The sequence below is a fragment of the Pelobates fuscus genome, chromosome 10 (assembly GCF_036172605.1).
Source record: "Pelobates fuscus isolate aPelFus1 chromosome 10, aPelFus1.pri, whole genome shotgun sequence".
Lineage (NCBI taxonomy): Eukaryota > Metazoa > Chordata > Amphibia > Anura > Pelobatidae > Pelobates > Pelobates fuscus.
Window position 1 is genome coordinate 41,408,499 of NC_086326.1, and position 18,172 is coordinate 41,426,670.

General features: G+C 39.7%; 1 protein-coding gene across 1 annotated transcript in view; it reads left to right on the forward strand.

Annotated features, from left to right (window-relative positions):
• The window catches only part of LOC134575555 (tumor necrosis factor receptor superfamily member 1A-like), a 486,416-nt gene that overhangs the window by 241,344 nt on the left and 226,900 nt on the right, over positions 1-18,172 (forward strand). The gene's annotated exons all lie outside the window — the stretch shown is intronic.

Genomic DNA, 18,172 nt, shown 5'->3' on the forward strand with positions numbered 1-18,172 from the left:
TTTGTGGAATTTTTCGCCACTGTGGATTGTGCGTACTTCGTTATAAGCCCCTGGTTGGGCGTGGTGGTCACCCTTTGTAAACAAATTTGTAATGGTTTCTGGATAGTTCTGTGGTGTTTTCACCCGTGTGGATCAATCATCATTGCCTTCTGGGAGTGATCATCCAATTGGCCAGTGCAGCCTGAGCCTGATGGGAGTTGTTCTTGGTTTGGTGTAGTACAATCCCAATGGTAAGTTACCTGCAATGGCCCCTGAGCATAGAGTTGCAGGGGTTACTGCAGTGAGAAGTGTGCTTAGCCTGATGGGAGTTGTACCTGGTTTGGTGCAATACAATCCCAATGATAAGTTACCCGCAGTGGACCTTTAGCACAGAGTTGCGGGGGTTAACTGCAGTGAGAAGTGTGCTCAGCCTGATGGGAGTTGTTCCTGGTTTGGTGCAATACAATTCTAATGGTAAGTTACCTGCAGTGGCCCTTAGCACAGAGTTGCAGGGGTTAACTGCAGTGACAAGTGTGTTTAGTTTTACACATTTATATTATGTGGCAAAAACTTTATTTCCAACAGTATCCATAATTTAACACTTTACCTTTAAAAAAAAAAAAAAAAAACCTAGTGCCAGTTCGTGGGAATCACGAACTGGCGAAATTAAGGTGGCCGCCGAGGATCTCGCGATATTGCGAGATCCAAGATGGCCGCCATTCGCGCGCAAATTTGCCGCTCGGTCCGCGATCGCGGCCCGCGATCGCGGCTCGACGGTACCGGTCGGCACCCCCTCATGTCCCCCCATCCACCCCCCAGCACCCTGGACCCTAATCAACCCGGTTGGTCCCGCGCGATCGCGGTAAAATGCCGCGAATCGCGAGGGTCCTCAGGCAAGCAGCCTGACAGAACAAAGCCCTGAAGGGAAAAAACACAGGGCAGTGTGGAGGAAAAACGGACCGTCCAGGGAGAAGGGTAGATTGAGTGGAAGCAGGGATAATAGAGGGACAGATTAAAGCCCCAAACAGGGGGTTAAATACACAGTGTACAGTAGAATTTAAATGTATAAATACAAGTTAAGATTTCACTATAAACAGAAAACAGTTGAGAGCATAATACTCTGACCTGTGCCTTGGCTGGAAGCAGCAAAGAAAGAGGAAATCATGTGACTGTCAGGGCTTTATATATGGATGTGATGCTGGTTACTGATTGGTTTAAAGTTTTCTGATTGACTTGTGCTGCTGGAGGCATAAAGTAAAGAAAGTTATGCAAAATACGAAGCCTCCTGTCATGTGATAAAATTAAGTTTTTTTTCTTTTTAAGTATTTAAAATGTAAAATTCCTTATCGTTTAGAAGCCTCATAGAATTATGTTTAATTAAAGAATCATCGTTTAAACCCGTGTTGCTTTTTCTTTTCCATATGACAAACTCATCATTCTGGGATAAGTACACTGTAAGGTACACAGATTAATTAACCAGTTGGATAATCTCATTACACATTAAAAAAAAATATGTATTTCTGTTTTAATTAATTTGCCCAGGAACTAATTAGCTTATAACTATATGAATACACACACACACACCCGTATGACATTAAATCAATCACTCCAACACTCTGTGCCCCTTTAATAGTTTCTTGCAACTTAAAAGTGTATCTGCTGTACTCAAATGCATATCATTTTTATAAACTGCTAGAAAATATATAGTATATATTTTAGGTATATGCTTATTTTACAGGCATCACAGATGCCAAATTGGAAAAAAAATCTTCCAACTTTCAGTTTGGCTTTCTTTTACCTAAAATTTTGATATTAAAAAATAAACAACGATTCAACCTTTACTGAAAAACCCAAAGAGGCTAAGACAGACTTCAGTGGCTGACTTGTCTTGAATCAATTCCTAAATTAGAATATGAAGGGCACTACTCACTGAGCTATCTCACCGAAGGCTTTACGATAACCCAGAGGGCCCCCTTTCATCTTCTAATATAATTAATTTCAACTGTACCAGAGAAAAAGATACAAAGTCACATGCTAGTAAAAAAAAAATAGTATTCTATTTTAATATATCTTACCTAAAAATTGTTACTTTTGTAATATACTTTATATAATAGTATTTCCATTACACAGTACAAATTAAATTATTCGAACTACAACAAATTAACCTAATATAAATACTATATACTTTAAAGAATTTGCAAAGACGTTGAAGAGCCAAATTTATCTGCACTTATTAAAAATCATGATTGAATGCTTTTAAAATACATCTAAAGGCTATAGCTAGTGGAGATATACCCCATGGAGGTGGGGTTCATTCCCTTTTATACGAATCTTATAATTTAATCCTTTGAATATTTGTCTGTGTTAATACATTCTTTTGCATAGTAATGTATTAATTCTTTATGAAAACGTATGGCTATTTTGAAAAGATTCTGTTAGTAAAATGATATAATTTAACGAGGCAATTAGTATTGCAGTTTGCTAACCTCACTTGATTTGTTCTGTGAATTAAAATAGTTAAAAATAGTTATAAAAGCATGACCGACAAAAACGGCAAGTTTATGAAACAAAACAAAACCCTGTTTGAAATGTTTGGGCCACTTATGCAGCTCCAGATCACCTGAGTTCCCCCCACAAGAATGCAGTGTGTGTGTATAGTGGATGCAGTGTGTGTAATGGATGCAGCGTGTGCATGTACAGTGGATGCAGTGTGTGTGTTTGTATATCGTGGATGCAGAGTGTGTGTGTAGTGGATGCAGTGTTTGTAATGGATGCAGAGTGTGTGCGTGTACAGTGGATGCAGTGTGTGTGTTTTTATATAGTGGATGCAGAGTGTGTGTGTAGTGGATGCAGTGTTTGTAGTGGATGCAGAGTGTGTATGTGTATAGTGGAAGAAGTGAAGTGGCTGAAGTGAAGCACTGATTCTAACTGTCAGCATCTAGTTTTTATGACGTGGAGCTGCGTAATTCTTTGTGTACTGATCCTGACTAACTGTAAGCAATTATTTTACAACCCAGAGCTGTGCTCTGTACATTCTGGGTGTAATGGATTACTAAAGCAGAACTCTGAAAAATGAATGTAGCATTGTGATGTATCTATGTGAAAAATAATTGTTGATTCAATTCTAGAGGAATTATTTGTAATTTTTGCATATAACTCCTTTGGAAATTAAGTTAACTTGAAGTTGCTGATAAAGGTTGCTATTGATTATTCATGTATTGAGATCTGTGCTAATATTTGACAAGTTGTCTGACCCTACTGGTGGATAATTTCTATAAGTGATTTAGGAGGTTATCTTTGTTTTGCTTATTGTTGCCTTATTTTATACTAGTATTATAACTAAATATTCACTGACTATTACATATTATCATTGATTACTTGTCACAATAAATGATATATTTATAATTGGTTGTGATTAATGTGTTTAATTTAAATCTCTAATAAACATTATCCAGGGTCTATAAGAGTTAAAATAGTGGGTAACGCTTTGCTTTAAATCAATCAAGGGGAAACAGTGCCAAAATATTGATTTTTGATATTAGTAAAAATAAATAAAATTTGATAATTTTTATAAAATACTATTTTTAATATTTATTACCTCATAAATATCCTCACAATACCGACACATACAAATACATACTGACACACACACATACACTGACAACATACTAACAAACACCACGCACACACATGCACATACATACACTGACACACATACTAACACACGCAGGCATATACATTGACAGACATTCTGACACACACACTGACAGACATACTGACCCACACATGCACATACAGTGACAGATATACTGACACACAAAGGTACATACAGTGACAGTCATACTGACACAAACACTGATGTCTTACTGAAACACACACACACACACATACACTGACAGTTGTACTGACACACACAGGCACACACATTGATAGGCATACTAAAACACACACACAGGCACACTAACCGACATATTGACAAACACAGATACATACATTGAAAGACATAACGACACAAACACACACAGACACATACACTGACAGACATACTGACACACACAGACAGCCATACTGACTGACACACAGATACATACAGTGACCGACATACTTACACACAGACTGACATACTGACACACACAGACATACTGACACACACACAGATACACATACACTGACAGGCAAACTGGCACACACTGACAGACCTACTGACACACATGCAGACACACATGCTAATTTTACATTTTTAAATCTAGTTCCCTACCTTATGCTTTCGATGGGCCTGGCTGCACCTTTGGGCCCACAGGGAAAAATAATAATTGATTAGGGCAGCAGGGCCCACAGGGCAGCTGCTTTGGGCCTCTGAGGAATAACTGAGCCCGACAGCTGCCCGCATTAAAGACTGCCATGGGTGTAGAGTATGCAGAATGTGTGTATAGTGAACGCAGTGTATGTAGTGGATTCAGAGTTTGTGTGTAGTAGATTCAGTGTACGTGTATTGGAGGAATTGTGTAAACTGCACTTTGCCACCAGAACACCAGGGAATGTAATCTCCCCCCATCCAGGCCACAGGCAAGAGGCTGGATGGAGAAATTAAATAAAATTTTCATTTAAAAAAAATAATAAAAAATGATTTTTTGCGCTCAGAACAGCCTCTATTATACCCCACAAAATTACACACACATACTCTGCATCACACTTATTACACAAAAATCCACACTTATCAACTACTTCTACTCCACAAAATTACACACACATACTCTGCATCACACTTATCCACACTTGTAGTGTGATGCAGAGTATGTGTGTGTAATTTTGTAGGGTAGAAGTAGTTGATAAGTGAGGATTTTTGTGTAATAAGTGTGATGCAGAGTATGTGTGTGTAATTTTCTGAGTGCAAAAAATCATTTTTTATTATTTTTTTTAAAATGAAAATTGTATTTAATTTCTCCATCCAGCCTCTTGCCTGTGGCCAGGGAGGGGGAACATTACATTCCCTGGTGTTCTGGTGGCATAGTGCAGTTTACAGCAACGTACACATCTGGCAGGATCTCTCCCTCTCTTGCGAGCCCAGGTATGCGTGCCACATTGAAACATATTCACAATAATTAACGTTGTGCCTAATTTTTCCTTAAAAAAAAATAATTAAAAAATAAATAAATAAATAAAAATATATATAAATAAATATATTTATATTAAAACCAATATAGCAAAACAATAGCACCACTGTTATGAATAACACATACATATGCAAATGGTTAATATCACTTGCACAAATTATTATATTTAAAGAACACAATTGTATTTTTAACATGTGTTCAGTCAACGTTCTAAAATAATTTTAATCTGAGGATATAGTTTGTACAGTTGAGTAAATCCAGTAATTATATTCAACGTATTTTTTTCTTCAGTAGTAGATGTCTCCCAAAGTGTTAAAAAAGTACTCTTTTTTTTAAATTTTGTATCATAATTTTTTTCCAGATTTGTTTGTGTTCTTTTCTTTTAATAAATTATAGAATGAGTTCAAAGGATTTGTTTTCATATGCAAGTCGAAACTTGCATAAAAAAAGTTTATATAAATATTGCTCATTAGACCTTGACATTCTACATTCTTACAACAGTGCAATGTATTGAGACTGAATGGCTTTTCTTATGGAGTGGCAAAAAAAATTAATTGATCAACATAATAAACAGCAAGTAATAAAAATTATGTTCAATAAGTCACAACAATTATATAAAATATAATGCATTGTAAGTTAATTCAGGTCAAACAAAATGTTAGATGGGATAACCTCCTAAAAGTATTGTGTGCATTTATATATTTTAAATTGTCATTAAAGCAGCTCTGTCATCCCCCCTCCAAAAATTAAGTTTTTCATAAATCTTAAATCTTAATATACCTCAACGCACATCAAGTGACAATGTCCTAATCTGGCATCTTTGCAATATATGTAAAGATCCCAGACGGTGACAAAACTACTTTAATCCATGACAAACAATTTTGTTATATTTCCTTTATTGTTCCAGCGTTTATTTAAATGTTATATAACCATGCTGTGTAAATTGTATGCAACCACGCTGCACCCCAAGGATGCTCTAAAGCATATAGCTGTGTGCCACAGCAACTTGAACTTTGCTATTTAAAAAAAAAAAAAAAATAAAGATCGCTCAAATTGCACTATAAAATATAACAGGGTTATGAAAAAGACGACACATACATAATGTGTGCAGTACATTAAATTAGAGTGTGTCCCCAGAATAACATTAAGGGATACTTTCAAAACACACCTTTTTTGCACTTGTGGCCAGGTATATGCAGATAAAGTTATGATTTTTATTTCTTTAAAAACAGAAAAAACTAACATGGACCCAATAAATGCCAAGATGGTAAACAGCTAAAACAAACACACAGCCAGTGCACACCTTACACCCACTTGTAGACACATAAAAGTCATTACATGCTCTTTTACACACACATGGGCACATATTGGCAAAGAACGACTATGGCTTTGCGTATGTGGACTTACAGTCTATCAGAAGGTGGGGTAGTACAAACTGGACATAGTGGGACGGCATGGGAGGAGAATCAGATTGTAAAAACAGATCCAACACAGATACATACTGATAAGGTGGAACTTTGATGAACTAATTGTTTGATGATGCTTAAATATCATCTGTATGGGGGATTGGAAGGGCATAAATGCTAAGTGACCCTGAATAGTTGGGTTAAAAGAGCTATGGACATGGGTGGAAAATGTAAATTAAGGAGTTGTAGAAGAGAGGTGCAATGGGGGGGGGGGGATGGGGTGGCCAGGAGACGAGAGTCTTGAAAGAACATAAAGGGCATACTGAAAAAAATGTTCAAGCAATGATGGATCGACATTCAAGTTTCATTGCATCTAAAGGGCTATATTATTGCCGTCTGCTAAGACTCAAGGGAAAAGCCTTATGAATTTCAAATTTTTTTCCCCTTAATACTTACTTTATTATGATAGAGAGTTATTCGGCTTCTGTTCAAAGCTACAGATTGCATGCTGCAAAAAATAAAAAATAAAAAAAAAAACTTATAAAAACCTTGTAATTGGGTTGCATCTGCTGTATCAGCACTTATATCAGTATTAATGATTTCCTGGTATATCATGACAGCAGTCAAACTATAGTTCACACGCATTGACTGAGGCCAGTATTTGTTAATAAAAAAAATGTCAGAATTATATTCACATTGTCAACTACTGATAATATGAAATCACAGAAAGAATGAGCGTATTTGAAAGAAACAGATTGCAAGATGTGACGCCTTTGAAGAATTTTTTATCTGACAAAGCATTGCATCCTTCTAGGGAAGAGATTAATGGTGGACGTTGGATAGAGCCAATAATACATAATCTGGCCAGATTTGCATGCAATAGATTTTTGGCACAGAAGAGAAGCTTTCAATTAACTCCTTCCCTACCAAGTTGTTTTTGTTGGCATATTCAGTAGTATAACAATTATTGGAAACGTGAGATGCATAGATACCAAATAAACATAGAACGTTTCAGCATTGTTGCGTATAGATAGTAGTTCAAGAATCATCACCTAAAAATAGATATTATGTAAATTACATAATTCTTCCATTTGATTGTTTATCTTATAATAGTTCATCAGGGGTCTTAATTTTTTATTTTTTTTAAAATCACATAAAATGCAGAAATGACAGCGTTAAATTAACGAAAACAGATGCCCACATCAGGCCCATTGTAAGGTTAAAAGCAAGAAGGGCATTAACTGCAGTGAGTGTCCCCCACCCCTTCCTCTCACGCAATTTACTTGGTATTGCAGCTGGAGATGGCGTGAATAGAGAACGAATGTATATAAAAACAGGCACAATTAATGTGCCAAGATGGGTGCCCTTTGAGATTGACACTTGTAGATGTTTACTTTGCTTACTATAAAATATGGGCACTCGTCAGCTGAATTTGAAACCCTTGCTCAAATCATTTTGTGATTGCAAACCTTTTTATATACATATTTAGAAAAGCTTGAGATGACTAAGAGTTAGCAGTATTGTGTGTTTGTTTGCATGTACAGAAGCCTTCCTGAATGATGAACCACTGTAGTGTACCCCAATAGTGGTAGGAGTATCCTGGCACAATTCTTATTTTACAATAGTTTACCCTCTTACCTGGTCCTGCCAGGTGGTGAAGGTCACATGACCCCACCACTCATTCATTGGCTGATTGTGCCAGTTGGGTACTCTTACGTTGATTTGGTCTGTTTAATTTTTTTATTCAGTACATAATATGCATAGAAGGTAATTAAAAAGTTATCGGAATTACTGTCCCATCACCGACCTTACGGTGAACACTTTGTTTTACCTAACCCAGTGGCCTTCATACGTGCACTGTTAAAGGCACAGGTTCCAATCCTGATAGATGTATTTAAGAAATTAAAACAGTAATACAGTGTTGTAACGTACATTCTTAGGCCAAATATACTAATAACAGAAACAAGAAAACATATTACCATTTTTTTTCAAACCAACCTAGCAACTGAGTTCGCAATGGGTTGTGTTTTTTTTTAAATTATCATTCACTTTTCAATTTGCGTTTCACGCTCGTTGTCCTGTACACCCAGAGCATGCTACATAAATTAATGTAACCTCTGCTGTGCCACAGCTGGCTGTGCGATACTTTGGGAGGAATGCCTGAGCTGTCCAGCATTTGTCTGGGGTGAGAAAATGAGGATCTATCACTTCTAGAGAATACAATTTACATTTTAAACAAATCCATAAACTCATTCTAGAAAAAAGAACATAGTTTCTAATTATCATTAAAAGTGGGTTTAAAGTCTTTATATTACATGCACTATTCTTGATAAAAGTTTTTCCATTCATGCCAAAATACCTGGTGACAGTGTCAATTTTCCTGAGTTGCTGGGCATCAAAACCCATCCAAAATCATCATCAGTCAATCAAGTCCCAGGGCATGACAAACACATATCTAGTTAGACGAGTGTAGCTCCTGGCTGTGCTACTGCATGATAGGAGACAGGCAAGTAAAATAAAAGCCTACTGAGACTTGAGTCATCCATAACTTGATGTACGCGTTCTCACAATTGAAATCAACTGGTTTTCCTGTATTGTTTTATCAGGAGCATCGCCTTGTTTGATATATCTTAACTTACCGATAGATATAAAGCTACAATACAAGACTGGTGAATTGATGCTTGGTACAGAATGAAAAGTTAAAAAACATAAACAAAAGAAATTCCATGTTTCTAATAAAGCAAATAAACGTTGAGAAACACACATGCAAAAGTTTCTATGCCCTAAAAAGCTATCAGGAATCTGTCCATTTGGACTCAAATTTAAAGGGCATTCGGCACTTTTACACCAAGAAAACATTGCAAATCCCTTATAAATAGTTTGAACCTTTTTCCGCTTTTAATGCTCTTTCTCCAACCCATAATTATATAAAAGATTTAGCAATTGGTATCACAATCCAGTTCTATCCTGTCACAGCCAGAACTGAAAACACCAAAATGTTTTTTTAAAGATCTGTAATTTAGTATTTATATCAAAAGTACCCAGAACATACAATATTTGGACATGAAGATTAATTCATATCGACTACGGAGAACTGGAAACAATGTTCTAACATCACTTCTGCTCTCCATCATTTTACCATTGAAGGAAGGAAAACATAGACTGTAAGCTCGTTTGAGCAGGATCTTCTTCAACCTATCGTTTCTGTAAGTTTTCTTGTAATTGTCCTATTTATAGTTCAATCCCCGCTCTCATAATATTGTAAAGCGCTACGGAATCTGTTGGCGCTATATAAATGACAATAATAATAATAATATCATAGCAAATCATTACATGTGAGCCGAGCTGGGAGAGCTTGCTGAGAGTTTTCACTATGAGGTATTGATCAAAACAAAACCAAAGAGCTTTTTGTAAGTAGCTTATTGCAAGTAAAGGCAGGAAAACAAAACCAACTTCTTTGTTTTTTTTTATTAGGTGGAAATTCAGACAGTAAAAAAAAAATTACTTTTTATTACCATTTTTTTTCTGAAGAGAATCCTTTGTCTCCTCTTTTTATTCCATTTCTTTTGTGTAATACGGGTAAATAATTCCTTACACTGAGAATGAATGTGGGTGCAGTTTGCATCCTGCCAGCCAAGCTCCATACTTTGATTATTGTTTAAAGGGAGACAGTTACTTTTTGGGGGGTTTTAATATTATTTTTACTTATACCCTATATTTAACAAATCTCTATGTGTGAGGTCTGAGAAATAGCATTAATATTTAGAAATTCATAAAATCCTGGAACTGAGTACCTCCATCTTGGCAGCCATTATTTTAAGCCCCGTCCTTTTCGGTTATTGAATATCGTAAATGTACTTGAAACAAACTTCTATCATAAAGACATTTTATTGACTGAAATACAGGGAGCAACGTTTCAGCCACAGCCGTAAACATACACTATATGGACAAAAGTATCACCATTACACCAACATGGACTTTTAATACAATGCATTCTAAATGCATAGACATTAATATGCAGTTGGTCCCTCCTTTGCATCTATAACAGCTTCCACCTTTCTGGGAAGGCTTTCACAAATATTGTGCAGTGTTTCTGTGGGAATATTTGCCCATTCATCCAGGAGAGCATTTGTGATGTTGGACGAGAAGGCCTGGTTTAGAATCTCCATTTCAGTTCATCCCAAAGTTGTGCCATGCGGTTGAGGTCAGGGCTCTGTGCGGGTCAGTCAAGTTATTCCACACCAGACTCACCAAACCAGGTCTTCATTGACCTTGCTTTGTGTGCTGGGCCACATTCATGCTGGAATAGAAAAGAGCCTTACTGAAACTGTTCCCACAAAGTTGGAAGCATAGCATTGTCCAAAATGTATTGGTATGCTGAAGCATTAAGATTTCCCTTCACGAGGGGTGTGGCCTAGACTCCAAAGCGGATGGCAGCTTGAGTGCAGAGCTCCGCTCAGAACTGGGTTTAATCCTCAACACCCAGCATTTTTTATAACAATGGCATCAATGGCATCCCCCCATATGGGGAGCAACCCAGCCTCCAACTCCGGGAACTCCAAACCCTCCCTAAGGAGGTTTTTCTCAGAGCAAACAGTGCTGGAATCGCGAGATGGCACAGATTCAGAGCGCACCAGGCAGTCCGCCATCAAGCCGCCATCAAGTCTGTCATGGTCTGAGTGCTCAGCGGAGGACACAGACCTCAGATCTCTGTTGGTCCAACTACCATAAAAAACAGACTTGTTCACTAAACTTGAGGAGAGCTTCAGTGATAAGCTCTAAACACTCAGTGAGGACGTTCAGCAAATAGGGGCCCTGGAAAAAGACGAAGAGGCAGCGGTGCAGCAATGGGCAAAGTGCCAGACCACACAACGTATGCACTCAGATACCTTAATGTTTCTCCAAAGAAAACTGGAGGACGTGGACAACCACGGCAGGCACAATAACCTCAGGGTTAGGGGACTACAGGAATGCCCCGAGGGAGGACAGCAGTATCCCATATAGGTACTTACCTTACTGTTTACCAGATCCTCACCAGACCACCTGATACAGCAATAAAGTTTGACCGGGCTCACAGAGCATTAAGACCTAGATCTTTACGCCAAGATAAGCCACAGGATATTATTTGCTGCATATCAGCCAACTCACCTCACATTATACCAGGAGATGTAATAGATCAACTAGAAACACATTTTACAGCTACAGAGCTGTCTGTAGTCATTAAAACCCTACCAAAAGGGAAAAGCCCAGGCCAAGATGGCCTAACGGGAAGATACTTCAAACTCTTCGAACCTACCCTGGGACCACAGCTATTATAAACCATTAATGGATTAGCACTGGGATCCCTTCTACGGCCACTGATACTGCAAGCATTTTTAACAGTGATTCCCAAACTGGGGAAAGATCCGACCTCCTGCAGTAGTTACAGACCCATATCCTTAAAAAACCTGGACCTGAAAATGTTTGCAAAAACTCATAGCTGATTGACTCAAGCCCCTCTTGCCTGGGCTAGTTCATCCTGACCAGGCTGGGTTTGTCCCAGGCTGAGAGGCCAGGGACAACCCAACTAAAGTCCTGAATGTAATCCATGGAGCACCAGTGGCTAAATTATCAACTCGCTATCAATTGACGCAGAGAAGGCATTTGACAGGTTGGACTACAACTTTGGAGGCATTGGGACTTAGGCCAAGACTTAGGAATTGGATCCAGGCACTCTACAGAGGGCCAGCAGCCAGCGTATGAGTCAATGGACTTCTTTCAGCCCCATTTGACATAAATAACGGCACACGACAGGGATGTCCCCTGTCCCCCCTACTGTTTGTACTCGCCATGCAGCCATTTTTGACTGCTATTAGAAAAAATAGGAACATTCAGGGTTATAAAAATCTGGGGAGGGGGAAGCAAAGGTCTCCGCTTTTACGGACGATGTTCTCCTCACGATTACCAACCCCCAACGCTTATTACCTCACATCGCAGCCGAAATCTAAAAATAAAGCTCCATGTCTAATTTTAAAATAAACGCAGATAAATGTGACATTTTAGGAATCTCCACGCCACCTAAGTTAAAAACACACCTCCAAAAAATACATGCCTATAATTGGACAGGCAACGGGCTCTCCTATTTAGGAATCCGCCTAACTCAGAAAACAAATGACCGGTATAAACTACTTGCCTCTCTTGGAGGAGGTACGGAAATATCTTAAAAAGTGGGATCTTCCAAACTTCTCCCTTTCTATATCTTGAAAATTATGGTTTTACCTAGATGGCTCTACCTGGTCCAGGCTCTTGTATTGAGTCCCACAAGGGGAAACTAACATCAGAAGATAAAAAGCCTCAAAGAAAAACAAATATCTCAATTCACCCTAAGAGTTACCTCAACACCGTGGTCTGACTACTAGTGTCTACCGGAATAAACTCACACTACTAAAGTTATAAATAAATAAAGAAACCCCTAAAAATCAATAACCATAGTGGTAACAAAAATAAAAAAGTGCTACCAAGTGCAGTGAGTAAAGAAAAATAAAACGCTTGACGCGCATTTCGGCAGGAGCGGCTTGTTGTTTCATTTAAATACCTATTGCTGATGAGACATAGGCATCATCTGTTCAAAGAAAAATGTTTTGGCCAATACTCACTTCGGATCCCTATATTAAAAAGGTTATTACACCTTTCCCCTCAGTGACAGCACGCATGGACAGAAATTTGAAAGAGATGCTAGTCCCTAGCTATTTGGCCCCCTTAAATAAACCCCTCAAACAATATCTACCCAGGGGTACATACAAATGTGGCCACTGTAGTGCATGTCCCCATATTGCTAAACAGACCAAGTCTTTTACAGACAGCAGTGATTCTGAGGAATTCTTAACAAAATCTTTCTTTAACTGCCGTACTGAAGAGCTAGTGTACCTCCTGGTATATTCATGTGGTTTGAAGTACGTAGGCAAAATGTTTCGCCCCTTCAAGCTTCGCATAAGCCCTGCACATGTCATACGTATAATGGCCTTGTATTCCTCCTCCCCCCCCCACTACATACCTCTTTTTCCTTTTGTATCCCCCTTTATCCTTTGTGTTTTGAAACTATAAAAAAATAATAATGATTTCCTAACCCCTGAAAAACAGCCCCACACCATTATCCCTCCTCCACCAAACTTTACAGCTGGCACAATGCAATCAGGCAGGTACATCTACCAAACCCAGACTCACCCATCATACTGTTAAACAGAGAAACATGATTAATCACTCCACAGAACACATTTCCACTGCTCCAGAGTCAAGTGGCGGGGTGCTTTACACCACTTGATCCAACACTTGGCATTGTACCTGGTGATATGAGGCCTGCATGCAGCTGCTTGGCTTAGCCTTTGTGCTCATATTAATGCCAGTGGGAGTTTGGTATTGGAATCAGCAGATCAGTTGCGACTTTTATGCATAATGCGCCTCAGCACACTGTGACCCCACTCTGTGACGTTATGTGATTTTCTGTTTTGTAGTTGAGTTGCGGCTGTTCATAAACCCTTCTACTTTCCAATAATACCTCTTACTGTTGGCCGTGGAATATCTAGCAGGGATGAAATTACACAAATTAACTTATTGTAAAGGTGGCATCCTATCACAGTACCACGCTTGAATTCACTGAGTTCTTCAGAATTATTAAAAAAAAATTCACAGATGTTTGTAAATGCAGACTGCATGGCTAGCTGTCTGATTCTATACACCCATTGTAATGGGTCTGAATAAAACAACCTAATTCAATATTTAAGAGGCTTGTTCCAATACGTTTGTCCATATAGTGTACATAGTGCATGTAGACAATAAGGTGTAATTTATAGAACAAATAATGACTGAGATATACAAAATTCAATTATTAAGATATACAAAAATGTATAAAACATGGGGAGTATTAATCATAGCATATAACAGACATTATAACGAGGACAAATCTACATTTCTAAACAGCAAATCTAATATTGTCTTTAGAGCAGCATTTCCCAATTGGTGTTCTGCAAAACCCTAGGGTTCTGCGAGAACAAAATCGGAGTTCAGTGACGATTTTCCCATTGGGTAGCCCAAGCATTCGGGGGGATGGGGGAGGGGGGAGGAGAGGGTGAAGGGTTATCTACGATGTTGATACACCCGGTCAAAGGGTTCCACAGAAAAAAATTAATTGGGAACCACTGCTTTAGGGCAATGGATAATGGAATCACTTTAAAAAAGAGATGCGTTATGAGTGACATGTTACAGTTGAAGTAAAAGCTGCAATTTAAGCAAGTAATAGCAAATGTAGCTTATTATAAAGCTTGGTCAATATAGGTTACCATGGTATCCTATCTCCTTAAAGCGGCACTGTGACCTCCCTCCCCCCCTCCTGCAAAATGAGATAAAATCCTTATGAAACACTCCTATTGACTGTGTTGGACTATCACTAAAATTCAAACCCAGTCAAAATTTATACTTGGACAAAATAGGGACTACTTTGTCTCAGTATATTTCCTACACCTGACATTAGGCAGAGCTACTGCCATCTGGAAATATCAATCTCCCAGCTGTCACCAGTGACGGCTGAAGGCATATTAGCTGTATCTAGAGAAGACCCTGCAGGATCCTCCATAGACCTCAATGCTGTACTCTCACGCATGCACAAGAGTACAGCAGTGGCCACCTTAGTCTAGGCCACATCAGTAAGGCACTAATGAAATAATCCAAAAATGTTAAAAACCTGTAATCCTTTATTTCACTAGATCTGCTAATTCTAAAGGAAACTAAATAATGGTGGCTCCTACAAAAATCAGACGCAGAATCACTCCTATTACCATCGGCGTGGGCAGGGGGTGTGCACGGTAAGCCCAGGTACGTGCCCATGCATACCCTAATGCAAGGCCAATATGTCCTCCATGCAGGGCCAGATTAAGAGCCCAGTGGGCCTGGTGCCGACAATTATGATGGGCCTAATTACAAAATCTTATTGACCAAAAACATTAAAACAGTCTTACCACCCAAGCGTCATGTATCTGATGGAGATGGTGCTGGAGGGAAACTCATAGGATGCAGTTATGAGAAAACACATACCCTATGCTAATCTCACGCTTTAATCTTTCAAGTAAATCCATACCTCCTGACAGCAGTGTACAGTAAAGCAGGAAGTCTATGGACGGGGTGAAAGGGTGGTCCACTGATGCAAATCACCCAGAACTGCCAAAAAGGGGGCATGTCTGTGTTCCATGCCTCCCAGTCCCTTAGTGCCTGTGTCCACGTGTCTCCCAGGGTCCCCATGTCACTAGAACACTAGAGGACATTGAAAGACATTGGGACACTGGAAGACATGGGGACACTGAGATACTAGGGAACACTGGGAGACCTGGGGACACTGAGGCACTTGAGGACACTGGGAGACATGGGGACACTGGGTGACTTTGAGACACGAAGGGACACTGGGAGACATAGGGGGCACTGGAGACTTGATAAAGACCTGGGTACAGGTCAAAACGTTGTGGTGTCCAATAAGCCTGCTTAAATCAATCAACGTGAGTGCATGAGATTTTTTTCTATTATACTAGAGGACACTAAGACACTGGGAGACATGGGGACACTGGGAGCCATTGGGACACTGAGACACTGGGAGACTAGGGGACTTTGGGAGACTAGGAAACACCGAGACACTAGGGACACTGGCACACTACGGACACTGAGAGACACCAGGGACACTGGGAGACATGGAGACACTAAGATACTAGGGACACTGGCTGGGAGACATGGGGACACCAGGTCTCAAAGTCACCCAGTGTCCTCATGTCTCCCTGTATCCCCCAGTGTCCCCATGTATCTCAGTGTCCCCTAGTGTCTCAGTGTCTCCATGTTGCCCAGTGCCCCCCGGTGTTTGTATCCCCAGGTCTCCCAGTGTCCCTTAGAGTCTGGGGACACTGAGACACTAGGGGACACTGAGAGACATCAGGTACACTAGGAGACATAGGGACACTGAGAGACACCAGGGACACTGGGAAACGTGGGGACACTAAGACACAAGGGACACTGGCTGGGAGATATGGGGACACTGAGAGACTAGGGGCCACTAGGAGACATAGGGCCACCGTGTCCCTAGTGTCTCAGGGTCCCCAGTATCTTAGTGTCCTCATGTCTCCCAGTGTCCCAATGTCTCAGTGTTCCCAAGTCGCTCACCGTCCCCATGTCTCCAAGTTTTCCCTAGTGTCTCAGTGTCCCCAGATCTCCAAGTGCCTCCGAGCGTCTCAGTGTCACTGAGTGTCCCTATGTCTCCCAGTGTCCCCAAGTCTCTCACTGTCCCCATCTCTCACAGTTTTCCCTAGTGTCTGTGTCCCAAGGTCTCCCTGTATCACCAGGTCTCCCAGTATTCCCAAGTGTCCTTATGTCTCCCAGTGTCCACTAGTGTCTCAGTGCCCCCTAGTGTCTCAGTGTCCCCATGTCTTCCATTGTCCCTAGTGTCTCCCAGTGTCCGTATCCCCATGTCTCCCTGCAGCCTTTCCCCCATCCCTCACTTCCCTGAGCTGTTGGCTGTCTCTGCAGGCTCGGAGCTGCTGTCTGAACTCTCTGTGCAGAGCTGCTCCCCCACGTATCAGTGAGTAGAGAGAGGCAGGAAGGTAGATGCTGTAACTTCTTATCCCTGCCTCTCTCCACACACACAGCGACCCCCACTGGCCAGCACTGGTATTGCGGAATAATCTATGTTTATACTGAGACAGACATTTGTATTGCCGGTAATAGTGCAATACCAGGACCGGCTAGGCAACCTCAAATACCTGAGAAATACTTCTGAGAAATACCTGGCAACCCTAAGAAATAAATTAGAAATACCTGGCAACCCTAAGAGTAGTGTGTAAAAAAACTAAACAAAAAAAAAACAACTTTTTTTTTTTAAATCAATGGGCCTATTCCATGGGTTTAGGCCTGGAGCTACAGCTCCACAAGCCCCTATGTTAATCCGGCCCTGCCTCCATGTCCCCAGTTTTGCTCTCTGTGGGTACTTTTGTATGAATTTGAGTTAGCTTGCTAAGTTTTTGGTGAGAATGCTTATATCCACCTTTTTTTCCCTAAAACAAAAAGGTATATAAAAAAAAAGTATAAAAATATATATTTTTTAATTAGTATACTCTAAATAAAGTTGATATGGTCATTTGCTCTGGGCACAAACCCTAATCAATGTAAAGTGGGGCACAGTGTAAATACTGCTATAACATTGGTTATTAAATCTCCCGCCATCAGGAAATCATGTAGTAAGATGTAGGTACATAGCCATCAAATTCATGTAAAGGCAGCAAGTTTGATATAATTCTACATTAATTGTGTGTAATTTGTGGTCATTTCAGTAATTTTAGTAAACTCCAGTTCAGGACAATATATACTGCAATTATAGCTAATCTGTCTCTACTATCTCTTTCTCTCTCTCCCCCTAAATATTCTCTCATTTTCGTTATCTGTTACTGTTTTCATATCCTGCTACAAAACAATTCAGAAAGAAATTCCTCCTTTTGATGTTGTTTGCCATTATCGATTCCATCAGTTCATTGATTTCCTGAATTCCTTGCAGTAAAGTCCACCTTGGACTGCAGTTATGTGCACAATTCCATTTCTGTGCTTTTAGATTCCTGGACATTACTTCTGCAACAGCAGCCTGATTGACATTGGTTTATATCATTTAAAGGG